The 6,930-nt window shown below is 42.7% G+C and overlaps 1 non-coding gene across 1 annotated transcript; it reads right to left on the reverse strand.

Moving 5' to 3' along the window:
• Window positions 1-2,217: 2,217 nt before the first annotated feature.
• Window positions 2,218-2,319, reverse strand: LOC115834985. The gene has a single exon (XR_004029965.1). It is a non-coding gene; the product is annotated as a small nucleolar RNA U13 (small nucleolar RNA).
• Between the last annotated feature and the right edge of the window lie 4,611 nt (window positions 2,320-6,930).

The following is a 6,930-nucleotide window of genomic DNA, read 5'->3' on the forward strand; positions in this document are numbered from 1 at the left end:
CAAAATAAAATAAAAATTCTAAACAAACAAACAAACAAAAAGACTGTCAAGAGTGGGGAATTACAAAGAGGGAAAGAGTAAGGAATTGTTCAAGACTGGCAAATATGGAACAAACAGGACAACTAAATGCATCATGCATTTCTGGATGGATTCTGGACCAGAAATGAAAAAGAGACACTAATGGGACAGTTGACCAAAACTGAATGAGGTCTGTGGACAGTGCAGTAGTTGATTTCAATGCTGATTTAGAAATTCATTAGTGAATATGTAGATAGTTGGAAAGTCATTTAGTGAATATGTAGAAAAGTTGGGGAAACATACTTCAGAATATTTAGGGGTTATGGGGCATTATGTCCACAGCTGATTCTTAAATGGTCAGAAAAAGACTAGGAATAATCATTAGAGATGAGAAGAAAGAGAAAGAGAGAGAGAGAGAGAAATAAATGGTAATGGAACATATACAGTGAAATATTAACAGTTAATAGCTGTGAAGGATGTAGAATTCAGTCAGGGAATCTGGTTGGGGACATATGTGAGTTCTTTGCACTGTTCTTGTAATTCCTTTGTAAGTTTTAACTTATTTCTAAATAAACTACTTAAAATATACATAGGAATTTAATTCTGTTTATTAATATGACCTAGTATCACTTTAAGCAAGAATAACTGATTCTTTTCATTCTTTTCTACTTTTTGAGATACAATCATGCTCTGGAGTGCAGTGGCATGATCCCAGCTCACTGCAAACTCCGCCTCCCTGGTTCAAGTGATTCTCATGCCTCAGCCTCCCAAGTAGCTGGGACTACAGGCATGCACCACCACACTCAGTGAATTCTTTTTATTTTTATTTTTTTGTATTTTTAGTAGAGATGGGTTTTCACGATGTTGGCCAGGCTGGTCTCAAACTCCTGGCCTCAAGTGATCGGCCCGCCTCAGCCTCCCAAAGTGCTGGGATTAGAGGCATAAGCCACCGTGCCTGGCCATGAATAACTGACTCTTGATACCAGTATTTTTTAGTCAAACAGGAAAACACTTGTCTTACATACAAGCAGCCAACAAACATATAGAAAAATGTTCATCACTAATCATCAGAAGAGATGCAAATCAAAACATCAATGACATACCATCTCACACCAGCCAGGATAGCTATTTTTAATAAAAAGTCCAGAAATGACAGATGTTGGCAGGGTTGTGGAGAAAAGAGAGAACACTTATATATTGTTGTTAGGGATGTAAATTAGTTCAGCCCCTGTGGAAAACAGTTTGGAGATTTTTTTGAAGAACTAAAAATAGAACTTCCATTCAACTCAGCAATCTCATATCTGGGTATATACCCAGAAGAAAATAAATTGTTCTACCAAATGTTTGTTCATTGCAGCCCTATTCACGATAACAAAGACATGCATTCAATTAGGTGCCCATCAATGACAGATTATATTTTTAAAATATGGCATAGACACACCATGGAATACTACACAGCCATAAAAAAGAACAAAATCATGTCTTCTGCAGCAACATGGATGCAGTGGGAAGCCATTATCCTGAGCAAATTGACATAGGAACAGAAAACCAAATACTGCATGTTCTCACTTATAAAAGGGAGCTAAACATCGGGTACACATGGACGCAAAGATGGGAACAATAGACGCTGGGGACTCCAAAGGGCGGAGGAGAGGGAGTGAGGTTAAAAATCTACCTATTAGATACTATGTTCACTATTTGGGTGATGAGATCAATAGAAGCCCAAACCTCAGCATCACGCAAAGAACCCATGTAATAAACCTGCACACGCACCCTTAAGTCTAAAATTTAAAAAAAAAAAAAACATAGGATGGGTGCAGTGGCTCACACCTGTAATCCCAGCACTTCGGGAGGCTGAGGCGGGCGGATCACGAGGTCAGGAGATTGAGACCATCCTGGCCAACATGATGAAACCCCATCTCTACTAAAATACAAAAAATTAGCCAGGCATGGTGGTGCATGCCTGTAGTCCCAGCTACTTGGGAGGCCGAGGCAGGAGAATCGCATGAACGCAGGAGGCGGAGGTTGCAGTGAGCCGAGATTGCAGCATTGCACTCCAGCCCGGGCGACAGAGCAAGACTCCGTCTCAAAAAAATAAAAATAAACAAATAAATAAATAAAAATAAAGTGGCACACACACACAAAGAAAACATTTGTCTTAGTACCTAAAAATTATTTCTTGTTTTTTTCCTTTCTTCTTGTCAGATGGGTAAGTGCTGATGTCATAACAAGGTTTGAGGGTGGCACACCTCACACATGCATGTGAAAACCCAATCATCGTACTTAGAAACCACAAAAGATCATAAAAATTATCACTAAAGTGTAAAAATATAACTTTACTCCTCTTTGTCTTAAAATAATAATAATTTTAAAACAACGCTCAATTAGGCTTTCATCTCAGGAATGCAAAGAAATAAGATTGTCATGCAAGCATGTCAGCGGTGAATTGATTTTGACTATTCACCCCTCGGAGGGCAGAACCTCTTTAGTGAGTCAGGAAAGCTTGATTATGACCTGACTGAAGTTAAGATGTGGGAAACTGCTTTATTTTTCTCAGATTTCCTTTTCCCTGTGTCTGTGCCCTCAAATGCTCAGCTTTGCCCCTCTTGCCACTAGAGACATTATCTGTGCTGTTTTTTTTTTAATGCATAGTATTAGTTGTTTTAAATTAGTGATAATAATAAAAGTGAACCTTTTTAAAGTGCTTGCTATGTGGATGAAGTATTTATATGACCAATTTTTCTTACAGGAACCATAGGGAGAATTAAAAGCAGAGATTTTATATCACAAAAGCAGGATTCTGTTGAAAATGTTTAATGTCCTACGAGTGGTTTATATAGTTAGGTCAGTCAAACTTTGTTGTTGTTTTTCTATCTGTGATAACAGAGAAAACGTGATATCACATTCAAGGGTGACATGGGGTACTCCAGAGTACATCCTGAGGAAGTGATGGGATGGCAGAGTCTGGGGAATGAGGGCCTGGAGGACCAGTTAAAGGAAACAATGGTGTTTATACTAGAAAGAGAATGCTTCAAGGAAATGCAAGAACTGCTTTCAAATAACCAGCAAGACCGTTTGTAGAAGAAATTTCATTTATCCTGAGTAGATCAAAAGGACAAACCAATAAAGAAAATGTATATGATAGAATATTTTGCATTTTCTTTTTTTTTTTCTTTTTTTCTCATCTGTGGGATCCAAATTGGATTTTTTTTTTTTTTTTTTTTTTTTTTTTTGAGACAGAGTCTTGCCCTGTCTCCCAGGCTGGAGTGCAGTGGCGCAATCTCGGCTCACTGCAAGCTCCGCCTCCCGGGTTCACGCCATTCTCCTGCCTCAGCCTCTCCGAGTAGCTGGGACTACAGGCACCCGCCACCACGCCCAGCTAATTGTTTGTATTTTAAGTAGAGATGGGGTTTCGCCGTGGTCTCGATCTCCTGACCTCGTGATCCGCCTGCCTCGGCCTCCCAAATTGCTGGGATTACAAGCGTGAGCCACCGCGCCCGGCCCCAAATTGGATTTTTAAAAAGGGAAACTAGCAAATGATTCAGTCTCTGACATGGAGTGATCCGTGGTCCCACGAGCCATGAACTCCTATCCCCAAACATCCATGAACATCAGTGCTTCAGAGAAGTGATTCCTAAGTAAAGCAAAACCTATACCAGATGATATCTCAAGACGATTTCAAATCTAAGCTGCTATTATGACGTCTCCAAAATTACAATCACTTTGACTTGCTACACTTGCAATTGAATACTGAAATATCTGGTTTATATATACATTCAGGAATGCATCTATGGTGAGGTCAGTCTGCACATAAGTGATATTTATGAATTTCAAGTACACAATAGACTGAGAGAATGAGAAGTTGTTATTGAACAGATGATTCACCATTTGGGAAGGAATGGGCTTTTTAAAAGAAATAGGAGAACAATGACGTCTATAAAATAAACGTGCACTAGGCCACATAATAATTACTTCTTGTGCACCTCTAGCATATGTTAAAATCATCATGTCCATTGCTGACTAACCCCCCGTTCTGTCCTGCCCTGAGGACATGAGAGATCTCATAAAGAAGGTGCTTTAAAGAAAGGCTGCAGCCCAGGCACGAATATCAGCCGCCCTCAGACTCAGGAATAGCAACACATCCTGCTTCAGGCCAAAGCACAGAGTCCACCATGACATTCATAACCTCCAGGGGTTAAGCCTGACCTATATGGAGAGAGTGCAAAAAGTCAAAGGTTTCTATGTGCCAAGAAGCATATTTTTCTTCCTTTTGGTGTCAGCAACAGTTTGAACCCCATAGCTTAGCTCATCAGAGTGGCCCTTCAGGACAGGGCGGGGGGGTGCAGCTGTGAAGAGCAGTGCAGGAGGTCTCTGGGGGTGATGGCACCATTCTGTATCTTGATGAGGGTGGCGGTCACCCGAAGACACATGCGTGATAAAATTGCATACAACTACACAGACACACATAGATGCATGTAGAAACATGAAATCTGAGTAGTCTGTAGCCTGCTTAACAGTTTTGTTCCAATGACAGTTTCCTAGTTTTTATACTATACAAAAATTAAGTAAGATGATATTATTGGGTGAAGGCTGGGTGAGAGTTAAAGAGGGCTCTGTACCATTTAGGCAACTTCTGGTGAGTCTATAGAGATTATTTCAAAATAAAAAGTACACAACAAACAAACAGAAAAAGGAGGAGGAGAGGAAGGATGAGAAGAGGAGGAAAAAGACATGGAGGAAGAGGAGGAGGAAGAGGAGGAAGGGAATGGCCCTTCAGTCACTTGCCTCAAAGCTATGGATGAAGAGGGAAATATACATGAAATGGGAATGAAGGGACACCCCATAAGAATGGATTGTCTATTTTCTAGGGAGTTGCAATTATTCCCTAACTAAACCTCAGACTTCCTTCTCTAGTCTTGACTCCCTCACTCCATTATTTTCTTGGGGATACACTTTTTAAAAACCAGGCCAAGTCCCTCTGGAGCTTACCCACCATTCACAGGGCACCTTGCCTCCCACCGCTCTCCACCACTCTCAAGGACTTGGCCGTGGGGATACCCGTGCACACCTGGCTTCTCATGCTTACACTCGTGCAGCCTACGGTGATGCCACTGCCTGGTATACTCTTTCCCTTCTTCTTCACTTCCTCCTTCCTCTGCTTTCAAGTCATCACTGAGTAAGTCAGAGCTGAGGTGCCTATCCTCCCCCATCCCACGGCTGATCTGATTCTTTCTCCTCAGCACTCTGCTTTGTATCTGTCAGGGGATACTCAAAATATTGACACTCCAGCTCTGTCCAGGTACCGTCCAATCAGAACAGCAGCCTAAACCATCAGATCTGGCTGAACGAAACCTTCCGAGTGCATTTCAGGACCCATTTTTTCTACCCCTTAATTTGCCACATTGTTTTGAAATAATGTGTTCGTGAATCACTCTCCCTCCTAGATGGAGAGCTCCCCAAAGCAGGAAACATCCTTCTTCTCTGGGTCCTCAGTGCCTAGCAGAGTGCCTGCCACAGGGTTGGGATGCAACAAATCTATGTTTGGCTTACCTGACAAACATAGATGGACAGACTTCCTGACCACACTTAGCTTAGAAGCAACAACTTCACATCCAAAACCATAAGGCGGGATAGGCTGCCTTTCCTGAGGTTGTGGAAAGGCATCCAGAGGACTCATTGGCACCAAAGTCAGTGGAGACCAAAGAGAGTGCCGGATAGAGCATCAGAGCCGAATCATAAGGAGGCCATGGAGGCCGCGATGCCAACCCTCATGGTCTGGCCCCTAGGCAGGAGGGTGAGGTGGTCAGCATGGGACGGTGACCAGCCATGCAGACAAGGAGAGGGCTCCTTAGAGACCTGGAGACATGACCAGAGTGTGGCTTTCCTGAACACACACACACACACACACACACACACACACACGTCTCCCATAAAAGAGAAAAATTCACCAAATTTAGAAGTATGCTGATGCAATCAAGAGTAACAGCAGCAGAAGAGTGGTAGCAATTAAGGTAGAAAGCTGTTTGCATTTCACAACTTGACAAAATTGCCCCTGCTGCTGGCCTGATTCTAATTGTGTGACGGTAATGGAAGAAGATTTAGTTTGGCAAGGTATAAGCCAAGGAGGGAGTAACACAAAGGAGAACCAGCACCAGAAGAGCTGGCCAGCCCCTCGACATTCCTGAGTGATGGAGGCACCACAGCTCACTCTTCTGTAGCCTCTTCAAGGTCCGGCAGTTTTGTTTGGGAACTTCTCAGTTTGGGTTTCCAGACTTCTAAATGACAGACATTGATGGGTAATTCAGCATCGTCTCAGCATGATTTTAGAATCTCCCAGGCTTCCAGTTTCACAGACACTGGTTGCCCAATAGGCCTCTGACTTAGGGAATCCTAGAGGCCCAGGCCTCCTATGACCTTGCAAAGTCTCCATGACTTGGCCCTCAAGGATATGTGACTCAGGGAGGCAATTTATATATATCTACTTTATATATAAATTTCGGGGGAAGAAGGGGACAATCAAGAAGGGGACAATCAATGCTTTAAGAAGAACTTAGGGGGCCGGGCGTGGTGGCTCATGCCTGTAAGACCATCACTTTGGGAGGTCGAGATGGGCAGATCATGAGGTCAAGAGTTCGAAACCACCCTGGCCAACATGGTGAAACCCTGTCTCTACTAAAAATACAAAAATTAGCTGGGTATGGTGGCATGTGCCTGTAATCCCTGCTACTCTGGAGGCTGAGGCAGGAGAATTGCTTGAACCGAGACCTGGGAGGCAGAGGTTGCAGTGACCTGAGATGGTGCCACTGCACTCCAGCCTGAGCTACAGAGCAAGACTCCATCTCAAAAAAAAAAAGAAAAAGAAAAAAGAAAAGAAAAGAAAAAGGAAAAAGAAGAACCTCGGGGTCTGTGCAT

Source organism: Nomascus leucogenys, chromosome 4 (assembly GCF_006542625.1).
Source record: "Nomascus leucogenys isolate Asia chromosome 4, Asia_NLE_v1, whole genome shotgun sequence".
Lineage (NCBI taxonomy): Eukaryota > Metazoa > Chordata > Mammalia > Primates > Hylobatidae > Nomascus > Nomascus leucogenys.